General features: G+C 33.5%; 1 protein-coding gene across 6 annotated transcripts in view; it reads right to left on the reverse strand.

Moving 5' to 3' along the window:
* Nucleotides 1-20,222, reverse strand: part of LOC129798300 (polypyrimidine tract-binding protein 2) — a 712,220-nt gene extending 691,998 nt beyond the window's left edge. For 5 of the 6 annotated variants that reach the window (XM_055841390.1, XM_055841387.1, XM_055841374.1 and 2 more), the window contains exon 1: nt 19,530-20,216. The gene's annotated coding sequence lies outside the window, so the exon portion shown is untranslated. Of the gene's footprint in view, nt 1-19,529 lie in introns of all 6 variants that reach the window. The other variant, XM_055841377.1, reaches the window with a different exon arrangement.
* Between the last annotated feature and the right edge of the window lie 1,247 nt (nt 20,223-21,469).

A 21,469-nucleotide genomic window follows, 5' to 3' on the forward strand; every position in this document is an offset into this window, starting at 1 on the left:
GCACACTTTCCCCTACTGGTCTGTGCCCGTCGCCATCTTCGTGTTCTTTACAACCCCTCGGCAAAACTCTGGAAAAGCTCCTTCTCCTGTTATAAGTTTCCAGGTTTCCCTACCTATAATTTAAAGTTAAAAAGGTCGCAAGAGAGAATATTTAGGGGAAGTGCTCATAATTTTGGACAGTCTGCTTATAAGCATCGAAGTTCCAAGTTTGAAGTGCGATATTTTCTATACTAATTGACATTTCTTGTTACTCTCTTTTCAGAAGGGTTGTTTAGAAACTTAGCAAGCTATTTATCGTCTTATTTTTATTAAAATTAGTTTTAATACGTTTAAAAATGAATTGATATGTAGAGGTGACTTTGGCTCTTATTTTGGACAACTTGTTTATTAATTTGTCCAACTTGGCTGTAAATTTGGACAGCTAATCCGCCTCAATAGGATGCCCATTGTTCTTCATTTGATGAACCAATCTTACCAAGTCCTCTTCCTGTTCATGTAAGGGAAACGTAGAATGTCACAAGAAGCCCAGAAACTTTCCATATCATTCATTAAAGTGAGTTGACTTCGGTGCTCCAAGTACGTGCAGATTCGCTCATTCCCTGACCTTTCCGGGAGCCTTTCAAGGCATTTCTCGCTACATCTCTTTCGTAGAGATGATGCTCCTTTGTTTCTCCAGGCATTTGTCCAACCTAGTCACCACAAAAGCTAAAAGTTCACGAAATTTCGTGAGAAAAACACCTGTCCAAAATAAGAATCATCACCTCACTGGTGAATGTCTTAAAAAATTTCCCATTTTTCACACGAAAAATATAATTCACAAGGCAAATCTCACTTCAGGTCAAATGTACAAATCATCAGTAACGTGAATCAACACAATATTCAATGAATATTCAATAATATCATTCAAAAACAGCGAACAAACTTTGTTAGTACTTCACCAAAACTAAATAAGACTGAAGTAAACACGAAGTTCTGTCATATTTCTCGTAAGCAATTGCTCACACTGAATTTTCAACAAAGCAATTTCAACTCAAATCATATTCAAAATTTAACGTATTTAGTGTTAAAATCTTCCAAAAAGAACAAATATTTAGATAGAATTCATTATTCATCAAATATTGGAATAAAAATCCATCATTTTTATCAATTTATTTTTAGTGTCCAATGTTATCCTCAAAGTGTCCAAAATAAGAAACTGGACAAAATTATGAGCATTTCCCCTACCAATAGTCTTATTACCGGCAAGGCAAGGATTAGATGCAATGGATAGGTTTTTAAATCCATAACAAATTTCAAACTGCTTCAATCGGTTTTTAATCGAAAGCTTTTTCATCTAAAATTAATCTCTATTAACTTCTACTACAGGGACAGGTGAGGCTACATTGAAAACGCTATTTTTTCGCATATTTCTAAAGGAAGCTGGACCTAGGCATAATTTAATTTAGACCCTTTATCGTATCTATCTAAATTATATTACGTTAAGGCCAGCTTCCATTAGAAGCATGCGAAAAATAGCGTTTTTAATGTGGCCTCACCTCCTCCTACTCAATTATCGATAAGTTCTGAAATTATATGTAAATCGGTTTAAAACGATTATGGAGCTGTGCGAAGGTAAACGAATTAACAAAATGCGTAAAACTTCGCTAAATTTTCAACATGTTATGCTCTTAAGTGCTTTTCTTTAAAGTAGATGTAAGGGAAGAGCACCAGCGATCGGCAGTGTTCCTCGGATCGTCAAGTTATTGTCATATTGCACCAATTAAAATAAATTTTTAAAAATTATTAGTTACTTTTTACAATTTAATTCTCACAAGAATACAGTGCATTAGTGAAAATTTAATTTATAAAACCAATTTTCCGTGAGACACCTGATTAAATTTGTGACGATCCAAGGTACAGAGTACACAGTAGCAATTACATATATTTTTTTTTATTATTTTTTGTAAAATTTTAAAGTTCAAACGCACAGAGACAATTAAATGGATCACTAATATACCGATTAGCATACACAAAAATACCCAATAGTATTTTGAGGCTTATATTTTCAACTAAATATCGAACATGTCTCTTAACATTCCGATCCAGGGTACTTTTCCCTTATTTCTTTTAAATCTTAATAACTGATATTATAAGATTTTCATTCATTTTGTGATTAAAAAAAAACGGACTTGGCTCACAAAAATTGGTTTCAATATTTTCATATCATCACATTCTTTCATTGGCTGAAGCTGAGAAGCCTTATCAAAACCTTAACCAATAAGGGAATGCGATGAAACCGATGAAACTAAAGTAATTTAAATTAATATTAAATATTATTAATTAAGTGTAAAGAAATTTACTTTTTTATTAAATTTTTCGAGTTAATTTTTGTCCAAAAAGTTGCAGTCATAAAAGTATTTGGAAGGGCAATAAAGGAAATGCGAAAATCTCCGAGTCTAACCTTGGCTTTTGAATTTTTAAAGCACTCAAATTTGCTGGGGAGAATCAATGAAGAAAGTGACTAAAACCACCACTTACAGGAAACACCTTGAGGATTTTCCTTTCTCATGGAATAACCCTAGGGATTTTCTTCCCCTTGGTTTTAGCGTGTCTTTTGTTTATGCAAATTTCGAGGGAGCTTCACATGGAAGATTCTAGCTGTACATCTCATCACTTGCGTTTTACCATAAGCTTAGACATGGGTTAATGCTCAGGATAAAAAAGGAATACTATTTCTGGTTTATCTTGCAGACAAATTGCTATCGAGAAGTTCAGTGGAAATTGAGTGGTTATGACAGTTATGATATTGAGTGCGATGACTTAGTAAAGTTAGGTTAATAGAGCTAATTCAATTGTGATAAGAGCCTTGATTTACCAATTCATTCATTCAAGGATATAGAAATTCTACGAATTATGTAGAACATTCTGAAAGTTTAATGCTCAGTGGAAATTTACATATCATCGATATTCAAATAATTTAGATAACCTTATGTGCTACGGTTTTATATCACACACTGGAAAATATGGCAAGAAATCATGGTGAAGAGTGTATTGGCAATAAGTAAAATTAGAAAGTTCATATTTCCTGGAGTGCTTTCTCATCATCTTGTTCAGCTTTTCTTCCCTCATCTGTTTCAAGTAACATTTCACATCGTCAACTCGTGTTTGTTGAAGGAACACATTCAATCATTAAAGAGTCGTCTAATGTTTCATTCACGTTCAGTTCCAACAACCATGATAAATTCTCAACAATAGATAATACCATACCCTACAATTGCTACGTCTCACACTCCCGCCCCCATTCAAAATCATCCCCCTTTTCGCTTTTCCAAGTCTCTGGAAAATACATTTGATGGAACACATGATACTCTTCCGGATACAATAATCAGATATGAGTGAATTTAATTGGAAGAAGAATAACTTTAATCTGATCTATTAATAAAGTAAAGCTCTCTCAATCACCCTCACACCATCAATCTGTACGAATCAAACAACTGTTGCAAGCAGCACATGAGAAAAGTTTAAGAGGAAGTCGATAGGGTTGGTCAGGGTGGAAAAGCTTGAGTTGCTTCTCACATATACAGCTCTATCGACTTCAGAATAGAATAATGGGGTCATTATATTGAAAAAGGTTGATAATAAATTCATATCAGGTCTTTCAACACTTGATTTTTACTGTCTTTCTTTTTGCTGCATCTTATTTATTGAACGACAAAAAAATGTTTCTTTTTAGAACATGCTTCAGATTTAGTACAAATTCTTAGTTTGTATTTTTGTCCGCATTTAGTACTTTTGTAACATAAAAGAATTTTTTTTTAAATTTATTTTATTATAGTTTTGGCTTTTTGAAGCAAAATGTTTTTGTAGTAAAGTAATTGCTTTAGTACTTGCATGTACTAAATAATTTAGATTTCTTTCGTATATTTAACGTAATATACCGAAATCAAATATTTCTTACAGTAATTACAATCTATTTATTAACAAGATATCAGAAGAATATAAAAAAAACTTACACTACACTGCTGGCAATAATCATAGCTCCACTTTTTCATACTGGAAAAACTTTGAAAAAAATTTTTTTTGGAAAAAAATAAAAATATCATTTGAAGGTATTTTCAAACCAATATGAAAAATTGCCATTTGAATTTCATATCGTTAGAACTGTGAGTACTGTGATAGAATCTTTATCAAAATGGCGATTTTCGGGTGGCAATAATTATAGCTCCACTCAATAAATTTGGCTTCAGGGTATTTATTTTCAATCAGTGAAGGTAAATATCTTTTAGTAATTCAATTAGTAACTTTATTAAGCTAATTAGAATCATTTTTATAAAGTTTTTCATGAATTTTGCTGAAATTTTGTAAGAAAAATGTTTAATGAACAAAAATAAGGGATTAATTAAGGTCTTGAAAGGGATGAAAATTGACAACCAAAAAATTTCCATAAAAATGACAAGATCCTATCACCTTTCATCCGAATTTGTCCATATTGCCGACATATATGCATTTAAAACCACTTCCAGAGCTAAAAATCTCCTTTTGTTAGAGGCAAAAGTGTTCAATTTTCCGTGTTACAGTAGAAAAAAACAAGTTTTCTACCGAAATTTGATGTAAAACAATGCTGACTGCTTAGTCTCATCATGTTCTGTTGATCCTGCCCCAAAACAGAATTCCAAGTGACTAAGGTGGTCTTTAGAATAATGAAATAAAAAAATATCAAAAAGAAGCTTATTGCAGTTTGATGAACAGAAGGTGTTTTACCTAATTTAAGTGGTACAAAATTATGTTTTTCGACTAAAAAAATTGATAGGTTTTGTCTTAACTTGTTTTCTGTCTGAAAAAATAATTTTAAACCACTTAAATGACGTAAAATACTTTTTATTCATCAAACTGCAATGAGCTTCTTTTTGATAATTTTTTATCTCATTATTCTGAAGACCACCTTAGTCACTTGGAATTCTGTTTTGGGGCAGGATCAACAGAACATGATGAGACTAAGCAGTCAGCATTGTCTTACATCAAATTTCGGTAGAAAACTTGTTTTTTCGACTGTAACGCGGAAAATTGCACACTTTTGCCTCTAACAAAAGGAGATTTTTAGCCCTGGAAGTGGTTTTAAATGCATATATGTCGGCAATATGGACAAATTCGGATGAAAGGTGATAGGATCTTGTCATTTTTATGGAAATTTTTTGGTTGTCAATTTTCATCCCTTTCAAGACCTTAATTAATCCCTTATTTTTGTTCATTAAACATTTTTCTTACAAAATTTCAGCAAAATTCATGAAAAACTTTATAAAAATGATTCTAATTAGCTTAATAAAGTTACTAATTGAATTACTAAAAGATATTTACCTTCACTGATTGAAAATAAATACCCTGAAGCCAAATTTATTGAGTGGAGCTATAATTATTGCCACCCGAAAATCGCCATTTTGATAAAGATTCTATCACAGTACTCACAGTTCTAACGATATGAAATTCAAATGGCAATTTTTCATATTGGTTTGAAAATACCTTCAAATGATATTTTTATTTTTTTTCCAAAAAAAATTTTTTTCAAAGTTTTTCCAGTATGAAAAAGTGGAGCTATGATTATTGCCAGCAGTGTATATACTTTATATAATTTCTATAGTTTTTGTTCTAAACTCATTAAAATACGAATACCTCCAAAGCAGGCATACCATATTCCCAGATTCTTTAATAATATTTTTTGAATATTTTTTAAGTGCTCTGGAAACATTCAAATTCCAATCATGAGCATACAAGCGTGTACTAAATTTTAATTTTATAATCTTAAAAGAGCAAACCACATTTTTATTTAATTCTCTATATATTAAAAAATTGTAATATTTTTATAACTTTCATTTTCCACATAAATATTTAAAATTTCTGCTGAATAATTTTAGTACATATATGTGCTAATTTGTCTTTATACGTTCAAAGACATTAACACAAAGCGTTGAAGGCGATAAAAAAAATTTTTCAAGATCTAACGCTTTAAAATCTTAAATTTATTTAAAATCCTAAAATTCAGACTCACTTTATCCTCTTAAGTGTTAATATCTAGTCTTTATACCTTTAAAAATAGAATATTTTAGTACACTCTCATACTAATGCTTTTTTCCTTTTATAAATTTAAATATAGTGACGCGATTATTCATCTCTTGAGAAAGTAACACGTGTTATTTGTCATTCACATTAAATAATAATTTAAAAAAAGTGCTTCACATTTAGTACAATATAGGGTAAGAGTGCCAAATTCCGGCCAGCTTTCAATTTCAGCCATATTTTTTGTTCCTCGAATTTCCATGAATTTTTAGTTTTTGCATTCTCTTGAGATTGTACAATGCAAAAAAATAACAAAAAATGTCGCTTCGACGAGCAAAATGATCTGAAAAAGACATTGAAAGAATTCTGGAAGGGCAAGGAATTATGAGAAGGAAGGTGGCCGAAATAGACCACCAATGCTACTTATGTCTACATTTTTATTCATTTTAAAATATATTAAGTACGATTTTAGAAAAAATAAAGACAGTAAACTGTCTGCAAGGTTCCAAGTAACACTCCTTATAAAAGAATAACACAAATATTCAATTTTTATTAACAATATTACATTTCAAACTTGAGACTTTGTCGCTTGCACGCAACTATGCCGAAATTTGGTACACTCACCCTACAGGTTTATTTTCTTTGTTTTCAACGGGTTTTTTATGAACAAAAATTTTTAAACTTTGCTTTCCAATATGTTCCACTTGCCGTAAATGCGAATATCGGCATATAGGTAGTAGAAAATGAGTTTTAGAACAAACCTGTGCTAAATATTTTGCTATTTTCTTACAGATTATAGGACAAATGCTTTTAAATCTGCAATTTTAATCATTCATAAAAAAAAATGAAAATTTCGGCTTTGAACTACTGAGTTTAGTACAGAAATGTTCTAAAACTCTTTAATAATCTTTTATAAATTTCCTGTAATGGACATTTATTGGAAAAACTATTTGACGAAACGAAGCACTTTTAGTGTGTGTGTCTTAATCCAGTAAGACCATAAAAAATTATTGAGAAATTGTCCTAGGATTATCTTGCCCGCCCCTTCCCTACAGGGTAACAACGTAGTACAGGGCTTTTTGCTTTCAATCCTTACAATCGTTCCAATGTAGAAATGAAAAATCTGGTAGATGTGGCAAGAATAAAAATCTTAAAGTCCTTCTTTCATTCACCGCATTGGCGAGATGAGGACAAAACCATAAGAAAGGAAGATGAAATAAAATTCTGAGCATTTTTTCTTCACATTCCCCATCTCGTCAGCCTCATTTTCTGTGCCACTTAGAAAATCCCTTCAACAAAAGTACAACAATATGTCGTCACCAGAAAACTAGAACACCAATGGGTTGGGTTGAAGCCATAATGAACTTTCTAGCCGTAGGGATGGTCCTTTTATCCATTTTACCCTTCCATCACCATTTTCCTCCATCCCCCCTCAACCCCATCTGTTCCACAGTCAACCACACAAAAAGCCCAACCAATTTTATATATATAGGAGAATCATCCCCATATCCAACTTTAGGGGTGTCTGAATATATTTTGGTCACTCCATCAAGAGTTGACCAGAAGCCAAAACCCCAACAACAGAATGCCAAACCATCCATGCAATTTTTCCCGATCTCTCGCACCCAACACATGGAAATCTAATAATGATCTTGTTGCCAGAATAGAAAAGCTTAATGAACCATAAATACGGATTAAGTGCCACATTTATAAATTTGTTCTTTCTACACTGTATTATGTCCAGACGACCTAAAACTCATATCATTGCCTGGTCTCATCTGACAGTGAAGCCATTAGAACAGAAGCATTTTGTGAAATTTCACTTCAAGGAAGTTATTACTGAAATTTCAATAGATATCATGAAAGTTTCTTTAATCGATGACTATGAACTCAGTGGAGTCTGTAGAGAACGTTTTACGGAAATCCAATTAATTTTTATGGCCAATTTAATGATTAAATTAATTTACAAAACTAAGCTTTATTTAAAAGTTTTACGAGATATCTACACGATGTTAATACGGCGACATTACAAAGAAAAAAATTGACAACCGTTTGGTCCGCTGCGGGGCGCTGTTTTCTCCCGTGAGTGGCGCTGATGACTGTTCTCAATTTTGAATTCTTAAGCTGTTATTTCAAAAATTGAATTACCTTACTAAAACTTCAAATTTCTCTAAGCTTTTGTTCATTTTGTCATTCATAATGAAATAGTCAATAAACAAAAGCTCTCAAAGCTTTTTAACTGTAACCATTTCATAAATCTCTTTAAAGAATTTGTTATTGCATAACTGACGAAATATATTTGCGGAAAATTTCAAAACAGCTGATGCTTATTTTGAGGATTTAAGGACAAAATTTAATGATAGCGTCAGTGTACAGCATCAATAAGAACCCAACCCAATTCCAAAGTAGCTATAAAATGGACCAATGTCGACGCCTGTTGTCGTCAGTTTGGCATAAAATAGAGACGTTGCGTGGTGAGAGGGTGTCGAAAAAAGTCAAAGAAGGGCGGTTATGGAATGTCCTGGGGCATCAAAGAAAGACATCATAGAACAAGGGGACTTAAAGAAAACGACGTACACACCACAACCGATAATTAGGAAGGCGAAGTTGTGGCTTTTCTGACACATTACCATTAAATTATCAAATACATAATTCATTCTCTCTGCTTCGGCTTTTATTACATTTTCTGATCGATCAAAACACGAGAAGGGGGAAAATTACTGCCCGCCCCTAAATTGATTGGGCGATGTTTTCTTTTTTTTTTTTTGTTCTTCCCCAAGAATAAGAAAATTCACTCTCGTCTGGTCACTTATTCTAACATGAAGTAGTTTGGCCTCATTTCACAACATTTTCCATAATTATTGCACTTTTCCTGTTAAGCCACTTTCCTCGCAATCCTTTTCAACCATCTATACTCTGTTACCAATATTAATAGCATTTAGAAATGCTCACATATTTATGTATTACATTTGTAATACTTCTCATAATTAATTGCATATTCCTCTTATGCTATGTAGAAGTACTTGCAGTATTGTTTTCATTGAATATTTATGAGATCGAACTACTTTAACATGCTTTGCCAGGCGCTTTACTTGTAATATGAAATAGAAAGAAAACGCGATACTCAAATTGTAAGTGGGATACATAAAAATGCAAGAGATCACTGACATGCTGATAATATTCGAATAAGGTTATGTAGAACATAGGTTTGACATTACAGTTGACAATGTAATGTGTAATGTGACATTTTGGATCACTTATAGACAGTCGATCTTAATCTTTTTCTTTAACCTAAAATTGTTTAATCCTAAATTTACTAAAATTTGAACAACGTATTAGGTATTTCTTAAGAAAACATATGTTAGAAAAATGGCATAAAATTGGCTTTAAAATGCATGATAGCTCTTACAAACAATTAAAGCAAGTAGATGAAAGTTTCATCTAAACAATGATATGAAAATTTTTGAATTCAGTGCAATATTTCCGCTAAAAATGAAGCGTACATAAGTGGAAAAAGTTTATACATAGCTGAACAAACCAGGCCAAATGTGTAAAAATTGCCACTAAATTTTAATTGTTCTCTAAAAGAAAATCTAAGGATTTTCAGGAATTCTATGAGGTGGAATTATAATATTAATATTTAAGGGATCTTTTTGACTTAGCGGTATTATTGATTAGGTTTGTGTAGTGTTCAGTAAAATATTTTAAATTTTGAACATCATTTTCCATACAAAGCTGCATAAGTTTCCTCTAAGTAAGACTGGCTTCAGACCTAAAGTTTAGTTCCCTATGGTCTAAAAATTCAAAGTTGCAACCAATTTTATTGTTTTTTTTTAATTTAAAGAATAACTTGGCCATGTTGCCCAATCTTAAGTGGTAATTTTCTAAAAAATCTTGATTGATAAGAAATTAGAGAAGTTAAGCCACATAGCTAAGCCTTAGGCCTGAAGCCCATATAACTTTCGTCAGAGTTCGGAATGTTCAAGAAAATTATTTGTACGTTGGTGCAGATTTAAATAGGGTTATGCCCTTGCACAACAGTCAATTGCATAATGTTAATTCTGCAGTATGTAGAAACCATAAGAAAACATGTCAAAATTCCAACAAAAGGCAATATTTGACGAAAATGGTTTCCAAAGTGTAGAGGCCTTAAAATAAATAAGGTAACATGCCACTTAGATTGTGATGTCTGCCCTTAGCAATGCTAAAAAACGAATTCAAAAATGGAAATAGGACATTGTTGTTCCAAAGACATATGTCGTGCAAAATGAGTGAAATTTTCAAACTGTCTTGTACAGTTAACAAAAGTTATCTGTAGCTCACAAATTTGTTTAGAAATTATTAATGAAAGTTGTTCGTAAAGATTTGTAAAGGGTCTGGCCTATTTGACAGTGGGCGGAGCCTTTAAAACCTCTTTTCACACATATTGTATTACAGTGATTTACTCTAGAAATTCAGTTGTTTACCCTAATTCTATAATAAAAAAAAGTAAATGAAAATTCCAGTTAGTAGTAGTTTTGAAGGGGGTGTGGCCTATAAGTTACATGAGCGGGATATTACAATTTTTACTATGTATAGAAAAATTTTTACCTTTTATGGCGTCTACACACTTGAAGCAATTTTCGTCAAAAATTGCTTTTTTATTAAATTCTGACGTTTCTGCCTACAAAGAAAGGGAAAATTTTCTTTAAAAAAGACATTTTTTAAAAAAAATTGCCCCTAGTTTGTAGAGGTCATTAAAGACCTTCTATTAAAAAAGAATTAAAACATTTTGCTAAGTTAATAACTATGATCACATGTGTACCAATAACAGACAAAATAGTTTTTATACCAAGATCAGAACACGCGAAAGCGAAAAAAAATTGCAATGAGAAACTTTTGAGATATGATGAGGCCCAAACAACAACAAAATGACTAAGGATTAAATGAAATCTAGGGGCCAAATTATGAGAGATATCCACTTAGGGTTCTTATGGGATAATCAATAGAGCAAACAGTTCTCCTACTTTAATTCAAGTCGATTTCCTTAAATATGAACGTTTGGGTGACGTGTTTAAATGACATTTCTCAATCCCCGTCTGACAGATTGTAAGGGGCCCACTGAACACCTAGCTATAGCCTTTATTTTAGACCTTAACGCTAATACACTGAGAAAAAAGAAGGTGCGATTAACATTTTTTCCTCAGAACTTTAACACTTTTTACGTGTAAAAATACATCAATATTTTTTAATGTTAATTTTACACCTTATTCAGGGTAAAATTAACATGAAAAAGGGTAACTTTAACCCCCATTACACCTAAAAAGCGTAATATTTACACCGATTTTGGATCAATACTGCAGAGTAAAATTAACATTTCCGGAATGTTATTTTGACTTTTTCGGATTTCTCTCAGTGTACCCAAACTATAGGGCTTAATTTAAGGCCTGGATTTTTCACGAACATAAATAGCGGACGAATTAAATTGCCTCTGACACCCTCTCTTTTAAATTCGAAATATTTCAGAAACAGTAGGAGCAACAACCACAGTAATATGTTTTGTTCAACCACTGATAACAATTAAACACTTTCCATAAAAAATATCGTGTAAAAAACAATCCCCTCCCTCTACCACAAAAATATCATCGAAAAATAAATAAAAACACGCATTGTAGGTTTGCAATTTATGTAATGATACCACTGCCCAGAAAAGCTATGTAAGCCATTGTGAAGAGGCATCGACCTCGAGGCAGATCTAGGACAAAGTGGCTGAATTAAATTCAGAATCTTGCCTTGGAGCGCCTTGAGATCGAATCCGAACATCTTCCTGAAGTGGCGAAGGATCATCAGGCGTAGGCTGCTAAACGGGATGTCATGGGCCCGCGACCCTAATAGGGATAAACGGTTCATGACGATGATACCAGTGCATTTTTCTCTTACACTGAGAAAAAAAAGAGGCTGCGATTACCTTTTTTTCGTCATTACTTTAACTCTTTTTGGGTGTAAAAATATATCAACATTTTTTAATGTTAATTTTACACCTTTTTAGGGCAAAATCAACATGAAAGAAGGGTAATTTTAACCCATAATATACATAAAAAGGGTATTATTTACACCGTTTTCGGATCAATACTGCAGGGTAAAATTAACATTTCCGGAATGTTATTTTAACTTTTTCGGATTTCTCTCAGTCAGTGTAACATACTGCAGCGTCGGAAAATTCATATTAAAAAAAACACGTGAATTTCACTAAAATTACAGATACTATTTTCTTAGTTCCGATATTCGACGCTACGAGCGTAGCAGTGTCTTTCACATATATTTGACAAGGGGTATTTTCTATGCGGAATTCTTAAAAGTAAGATGTGAAACACAGGGGTTAATTCAAACTTTATTAAAGCGTAACTGCTCAAACGGATCTTCAAATGTGAACCATATTTTCAAAAACCGGTTTTAATTCAGACTCCGAGAAAAACTTCCTTCACAAAAACCTCAAATTTTACATTTTGAATTCAACCGTCATTTAAAATTTGAAGAGTTCATATTTAAAGAACCCAGTGAACATGCTGAGTCGCTCAGCAAAAATATGCTAAGCGGTAAGCAGTTCTAGTACAAAAAGTGCTAACCAAATATATGGAAATGACACTACCTCGCGAGTATCGTTTTAGGGTTAGTAGGATTCAGCTGAAAATATGTGTTATCAGTTGAATTGAAAACGGTTAGTATTTAGTGTTCACTGAGAACTGCATTGCAAAACAAACTAAAACTGAATTGCAATTCTACGAAGAACTCTTTCGCACTTAGCTTTGAGGTCCCTAAATTGTTCTAAATGGAATTTTCCAATATTATATATAAAAATTGCCAAGGCACACGTCTCAGCAAAATTGTTTAATAAACCGTCTAGCGATGTGAAATAGAAATGACGCACATGTGAGCAGAATTTCTTGGACTATAGTGTGTGAAAGCGCGAAATAAAGACCGAAGTTTATATGTTATGTCGAGTTAAAATGGGTAAACATAGTAACAAGCACAATGAGGAGCATTCATTTGCCACAAACATCCATTTCGAAAAAAAAAATGATGTTAAATTATTCAAAGGATTTATGACCAAGATTTTCTCCAGTTTTAAGCTCAAAAATAGATCATCGGAATATAAACAAAGACCAGAGAGTGTGATGGATTCACTGGTGGACCAAGGGATGGAATGATCCCACCAGAAAAATTCATAGCATTGATTTTTTTTAAAATCTTTCTCCATCAATTTATATGACATTTATACCTTTGTGATGTTTGTTTTTGAGCCACCAAATGGAATATTTCACACTGAGGAAAGGAAAAATGAACGGATTGGCAAATGAACATTGCAGTTCAACACGAAAAAATTCAATAAAAGACCATCTGCTATTTTCTTTTGTGTTTTCCTTTCTATGGGCGTATTTTGTTTATTATCACCCGATAGCGATAGCAATTACCCAACTATGACGTGTAACCACTCCATTGAAACACGAATTGACTATAAAACTGGAAAAGAACATTGCATGTTCTTGCTGATAGTGCCATTTTGGAATAAATCAATTAATATAAATAAATAAGGAGATATTTGTGATTTCACTTGATGATTTTTTTTTTGATTTATTCAAAGGTTTTCTCAGAATATGTTTATTTTGTAAATCCATAAGACAATCCCCTATGTACAAATTGAATGTTCACAGGCTTCATGGTCTTTTATTTCCAAGATTGACAACATAAGATAAGACATCTCTTTCCACCAAGTTCAAGATCGTATTTGAATTCTTTGAAATTAAAATTTACCCAAGCAAGAGAATCGACCATTCAGCTTCTTTGGAGGTCATTCAAGTGCTTGGTATTTACAATTTCTTATTAATGTGAGTATTGAAGACTGAAATCATTTGAAGATTGATTTAGAAAGAAAATAGTGAGAGGAGGAAGTATTCAATATTTCTTTGATAAGATTCTCTTGCGGTGCTGACAAAGGGGACGATCTAACTTAACGTCATCATCATCATCATTTTCATCTGCTTATCCCTATTGGGGTTGCGGGCTTAGGACATCTAGGGTAGCAGCTCACGGTCAATCCCAAGGGGCTCCCAGGCAAGATCCTGAATTTAATTCTGCCACCTTGTCCTAGGCATGCATAACTTTTCTGGGAAATCTTGCTCCGAACTTATCGTTCTTTGTTAAAAATTGTATCACTTGAAAAAAATCAGTAAATTTAAAATCTATTCCCTTCAAGCCACACAAGAAAAGTTTCTCAGCTGAAGTATATTGCAAGTTGAAAATCTATTGTATTCCAACAAGACCAGCCTTGGTAAAAAACGTAAAAAGCATGAAAAACTTCATTTATATGTGAAGTTATTAACCTTTTGAAAACCAGTGAGCTATCGAAAAGAATAGGGGAATTGTACCAAATTTCGGCCAGCTTGCAATTTCGGCCACTTCTTTTGTTCCTCAAATTTCCAAGAATTAATGGAAAAAAAAACTCATAGACGAAAGGGATGATGTGAAAAATTCCGGAAGGGCAAGAAACTATTAGAATCAATATGGCCGATATATTACTCCAAGATATATCTATATTTTTTATTCATTTTAAAATGTATTTAAAATTATTTTAAGAGAAAACAAAGACGATACACTATCTACAAGGTTCCAAGCATTAGTTTTTAATAAGAAATAACAAAAAATCAAACTGTATTAAAAATATTTCATTTCAAACTTAAGACTTTGGCGCTTGCATATGGGCCAATCCATCTCAAAACGACCGAAAAAATCGCAAATCGAGGGGTCATGGTCTTAGATGTTTTTGAATTTTACATATGTTAAAGTACACGATAAAATAATATACCCCTATTTTTTTTTCGTCCGAAAAAAAATCCTGGCCGGAGATACATGGCGTCAAAGATGGCGCCTCGCGCTTCATTCCTCAATTGCGATTTTTAGCAAATAAAAATGCTCTATTTTGGGAACGGGTTGAGATTTCTTCTTACTCTTTTTTTTATTTGAAAGATAATTTTATACTCTTTAAAACGATATACTTGATTTTGCATTATCTGCTTAAGTTTTTTTGTAACGGTCTTTTAAAAAAAATTTGAAAAAATTTAAAAATTAATTTTTCTCAAAAACCCCATTCTCAAAAATTTTGATTTTTTACTGTTGATCAGTAACATTGAGTACTATATTCCCTGAAAAGGCGAGCTTCCACTTTTGCACTTACTTTTTTTTAAAAATATTTGAAAAATTACCATATTTTCAAAATTAAAAATAACCAGCTAAACTCAAAATTTTGAGTTCAACTTTTCAGGGAATATAGTACTCCACAATACTTATAAACAGCCAAAAAATAAAAATTTTTCGAAATCAAGTTTTTGAAAAAAAATTTTTTTTTTTGAGTTTTAAATAAAAATGTCTTTTATTAACAAAAATCAAACTTTAAGATACATTTGACACATGTGTCAATATGTAAATTTTTTTTTAAACGGAATTTCAAAAAAAATTTTTTTTTGTATTTTTTCAAAAATAATCCATAAAAATTTCCAAAAATTTTTTTTTTTTGAAAAACTAAAAGAAAACAAAAAAAACATAATTAGTACATGTGTTTAATATGATTTAAAGGCTTATTTTTGTCAATAAAAGACATTTTTATTTAAAACTCAAAAAAAAAAATTTTTTTTTCAATAACTTGATTTCGAGAAATTTTTATTTTTTGGCTGTTTATAAGTATTGTGGAGTACTATATTCCCTGAAAAGTTGAACTCAAAATTTTGAGTTTAACTGTTTATTTTTAATTTTGAAAATATGGTAATTTTTCAAATATTTTTTAAAAAAAGTAAGTGCAAAAGTGGAAGCTCGCCTTTTCAGGGAATGTAGTGCTCAATGTTACTGATCAACAGTAAAAAAATCAAAATTTTTGAGAATGGGGTTTTTGAGAAAAAATAATTTTTAAATTTTTTCAAATTTTTTTTAAAAGACCGTTACAAAAAAACTTAAGCAGATAATGCAAAATCAAGTATATCGTTTTAAAGAGTATAAAATTATCTTTCAAATAAAAAAAGAAAGAGTAAGAAGAAATCTCAACCCGTTTCCAAAATAGAGCATTTTAAAATATTTGCTAAAAATCGCAATTGAGGAATGAAGCGCGAGGCGCCATCTTTGACGCCATGTATCTCCGGCCAGGATTTTTTTTCGGAAAAAAAAAAATAGGGGTATATTATTTTAACGTGTACTTTAACATATGTAAAATTCAAAAACATCTAAGACCATGAAGGGTACCCCTATGGTCGTCTTGAGATGGATTGGCCCATATGCAACTATGCCAAAATATAGTATAAGGTAAATGTACCAGCGATCGTCAGTGTTCCTCGGATCGGAAGGTTGTCCCGCATATTGGAACCCCAAAATAAAATGTATTTTTGAAAATTATTCACTGTATTTTAGTAATTTTCTTTAGCAGGTTCATCACGTTAGGTCATATTTAATCTACAGAATCAACTTTCTCGTCGAGTCTCTAACAAAATTGTTATTATTTAACTCATTTATTGAATCACTGTATCAGAGTCTTAGCAAAAAATCCGCCAATTATCATTTTCTTATTATTTCACGCGAGAATTTGTCTGCAAGAATATGAGGAATTATGTTTGATTAAAATGACTTACAAATCTGTGTTAATTAAAAAATGAATATTCAGTGACTCTAATTTCACTATCAATACACTTTTTTAATTATTTCGGCAAGGAATATTGAAAATATTTTTTTTTGTGAACAAGTACATTTTCTTTCATCTGTTCCTCGAATCGGCACATTTTTTTCGTAGAAAATTGAGCTCAGCGCGCTCAGCTGTCATCTTCACAGCCATTTATTAGATGTTTTTGTTGTGATAGAAGATAGAACAATTTACCAGTAAAAGTTTCATTAAATTTAACAATTTTAGAAGTTGTATCATGTGAATACACAGAACGCAGTCTAAGGATGACAAAGAAGCTTCAATGAAGCCTTGTAGAGTGATTTAGATGCCAAGAAAGCAAAAGAATCCTCATCAAAAACGTCTGCCGATCCGTGGCTCACCCCTTCCGATCCGTGGAACACCTGATTAAGTCCCTTCCGATCCGCGGAACACATTGCATCCTTACAATTACACCTATATATTATTAATTTCATTAATATTATTAATCAATACACGAAAATGGTTAAATGGATCACTAATATATCCGGCATGTAAAAAAAATACTAAATAGTGTTTTGGAACTCATATATTCAACTAAATATGGAGTAAGTCTCTTAACATTCTGATCCGTGGTACACTTCCCTTAGTTACCTTAGTTACGAAATAAATGATTTTTATATGGGTTCGCTTCATAAACACCGAAAATGTAGTTAGGTCAAGATATTTTTGAATATAGCTATAGCTCATGTCAGGAAACATCGAAGGAGTACGACCCACCGTTAGAAAGATCTTGACCTCAGCTACCTCAGATATCGTCTAGTTTTCGAAATATTCGACATCGAATTTCCGAAAATCGATTTTTTGATTAATCTAGCCTTCGTTTAAATCAGAAAGAGTTGTGGTATTGCACAAGAGATTTCCAAAACACCATTCTTTTTTTCAAATTCCGATATTAATTAGAACCGGAAATATGCCCATTTGAAAATTAAATTTATAATCACTTTTAACTCGGGTCAGGGGAGTCGACGAGGGGCTTAAGTCTTTTTCAATCGAAAGATCTTATACCCAGCTATAACGTACTAAAATTTGAGGTCGATCGATGCCATTTTGGGACTGAGTTATTGAAAAATCAAAAGCGGGAGGGGGGTGTATCTCGCATCATGAACTTCTAGCAACATATCGACATTGAACCTTTGTCGAAAACCACTTGTCGATTCCGTTCACTCCGACTCCAAAACGAGAAAAATTGGTTGATTACGTGACGTGGCGACAAGGATTGAGTAAGGGTAGGTTTTTTAGGTTGCAATTAATTTACCTCCTCGTAATCGAGACGGGCTGCTGACGTAAAGACGTCGGTCTGGGGGTTTAGTGAGAAGACATATTTCGTTTCGTTTTAATTTCTGACACCATTCTCTCTCCAGAAGTGGTTATAAGACGGACAGACGGACGGACGGACGGACGGGACGGACCGGCCGGTCAATGAATTGGCTTATACGATTTTCGTGATTTATAAGTGTCAAAACGTATAAATCTAAAATATGGGCCCTAACTGACGAGGCCGGATTTCATCTCAGACCAAAAAAGCTGAGATTCCAATGTTATTTGTCTGTTTGTATATTTAATAATTTTTTTACAAACTTATATTTTACCATACAAATATTTAACAAAATCTGTTTTCCTTATCAGCCAATAAGACGATACATAACAACACTTACATATCTTAGAATTTAACTTAACAAACTGAATTCTATTCAAAATTTGTCAATGGGATGGGTTTTCCCAATTTTACTAAACTTTTGTTATTTATAAGGAAGATAATCTTGTAACAAACTTTTAACAAACAACTCCGCATACCTTTTTTTGACAAAGCAAACAATGCTTTAATATTTAAGACTGTAATACAATTTGAATAATATTAGACTGTTTTGACAACGGATTGTTTAAACGTCCACTGCCGTCTTATCTTTGGTATCCTTTTTGCAAAACAATAAATTGTCGCCCAGATTTACCAATCATTTGACAATTTTGTTCTTGACAAATTTCCGAAGTAACATTTTTCTTCAGTAGTTTCATTCTGCAGGAAAGCTTGAATGTATCGAAGGAAAATATTTTTAACAAACAAAGGTTACAAGCCTCTCTCCTTTCGAAGAGGTTAAACCACTAGACCCAGTAAAAATGCTTAATGTTTCCTAACAAATTACCCAATCAATTTTCTGGCCAATTACCTCAATTCAATTACTTTTATTGATTCCCCAGAGCAATTACACCTAACGTGTTTACAATCGGACAATGCGAAGTCTTGGGAATAAAATCTCACGTCACTGACCTATAGAGTAGTACCATGTGATCTGCAGTTGCATGAACCGTATAATGTCGAACTGATAACAGAATGTAAACAAAGTGCGTGTGAAAGTTGTTGACATTGGGAAAAAAAGAGGCACTTGAGATTCCTCGCAAAGTTTCTTTAAGTCAGTCTCACTGACCGACTTTATCAATTTGAGATGGGTACAAAAAAGGCGAACAGCCGGCAGTGTATAGGGAAGAAAACGTGACGGCGTGATAAGAATAATCTCATTGTGAGTCATTGGCGGTCTTTTTTTTTCTCTGGAAATTGTATGTTGGGGAATGTCACAGTGATAAGATGGGAACATGGCATACAATAAATGACGAACTAATTGATTAATTGTTATTAGCCAATAAAGGGAGGCGTGTTCTCATGTATATTTTATGGGGAGGAGGGATTGTGATAAAAGTGTCACGTCGTTTGAGGGGATGAGTTTTGGCACTTTTTCTGGTTTTTAGGGGTTATTAAAAGGGTATGTAGGGGATGGATAGGACTTACCCAAGCATTATATGACGACTCTTCAGCGATAAATGAAGATTGTCCTCAGGATAGTCACAGGATTATGGTCTTGGTGGAGACAAAATTAGTAGCACTTCACAACCACATGCAAAACACTTCACAGTTAATTCATGCACTAGTAATAGGGGGATGTCTCAAAAGTAGAGGGAGTCCTTAGTTCCTCGTTTCTCACTGAACTTCCCTCGATTCCACCGCGCCTTTTCCGCGTGATAGGATATCAAATGACGGAGGAGCAGCAAAAAAAAATGTTGTCGAAATAGAATTTTAGCACGCCACCCTTGACAATTTCCCACGGTTGTATCACCGTCCCGGGGCGGGGGTGTATCGAACAAGAAAGGGATGAAGGAGTGACACAAAAAAAAAGTCTAGAACGCTTGTTGCGTGTTTTATGTTTGTTCTAACAAGTGGCACCAAATACAATATGGCGCTCTATATACATAGGGCGAGATACGAGATGGGTAAATATAAAGGGGCGCGATGTAAATCGATTTTAGTGACAATGGAACAATTGTTGCACATACACTTGATACACGAGATGAAAGGTGAATCAGTAAGGAAAGATTTTTGATAGAGATAGCAATGACAAATTAATTAGATTCACTAGAATTACACCGAAAAAAACAGAACGCTTTTTCGTCTTTTAGTCAAAATTGTTTGACAGCTCCAACACTGATAGGGCACCAATACAATCTTATGTCATTCAGTATCAGCTCTTCGTGCTCACACCTGTCACACAAACACCAGTTTGCCGAAGCGGGGAGTGATATCGCGGCTTAGTGGCGCCCTCTCATTTACTCTCATGATGTCAGAGCATGAGCGGGAGTGAAATGGAGCGAACATGCTGTATCGCGCTTGCCCGGTGCCGCACACATCCACCCATAATCTCTGTTAACACTGAATCTTCGTCTGTATTGCCAACTATATTCTGTCTTAAGTACCTGCTCCAACTGAACTGAGACACGAACCAACCAAGAACCCTCTGTTGGCACTTTCTCACTCAATTCAGCTTCCTCGGAATTCTTCATTCTTTTGCCTCAAGTTGTCTTCACATTGGGCAAATTATAACAATAATCATATTGAAAACAAGGGGCAGATGTTAAGCTCGGAAGTGGTGTACCTGTACAGCTCACTGAGAATGAATGAAAGTCTTAAAAATTAGAAGTAGAGTAGGAGTTTCTTCTTATTGCATGGTTCATTTTATTGTTTGAAGCTTCCACTTGATTTGTATGGCCTTCGACCATCCCTCAGATTGTTACCATAGCTAGAGACCATACATTTTGAAATATAGACTTGGGATCATCGGGCACTCCCCTCCGTAACTCACCCAGATCTAGAGACTAAACTGTTTTAGATAGAGACGTGGATTCCTCGGAAACCCCCTACGTCGGTCCACTTATTTGCAGACCTAAAAACCAAACAGTTTGGAACAGAGGCATTAGATCCTCGGAAACCCTCCTCCGTTATTCAGCTTTCCACTCTTTGGAAGAGTTAGAAACCAAACTATTTCAGAAAGACAACGTTCCGCTTGTTGGCAGTGCTAGAGAACAAACTGATTTAGATAGAGATTTGGGATCCTCAGGAATTCCCCTCCGTTCCTCATACAACCTTCCGCTTGCTGGCAGAGCTAGAGACCAAAACTGCTTCACATAGAGACTTAAAATCCTCAGTAATCCCCTCAGTCAGTTCACATGGTCTCAAAAAACCAAGAGCAAAGCTTAAGTCTCTCAGGAGCTTTTACTTACTTACTTACTTATCTGGCGCTACAACCAATTACTGGTCTTGGCCTGACTCAGGAACCGTCGCCACTCGAGCCTGTTAAGCGCCACTGTTCTACAATTCTGCACCCCTAATGAGCTGGCGTCCTAGTCCCGCTGTCGGTCCATCTGAGGCTGGGTCGGCCTCGTCTCCTCGTAGCATAG

This window comes from Phlebotomus papatasi, chromosome 1, assembly GCF_024763615.1.
Source record: "Phlebotomus papatasi isolate M1 chromosome 1, Ppap_2.1, whole genome shotgun sequence".
NCBI lineage: Eukaryota > Metazoa > Arthropoda > Insecta > Diptera > Psychodidae > Phlebotomus > Phlebotomus papatasi.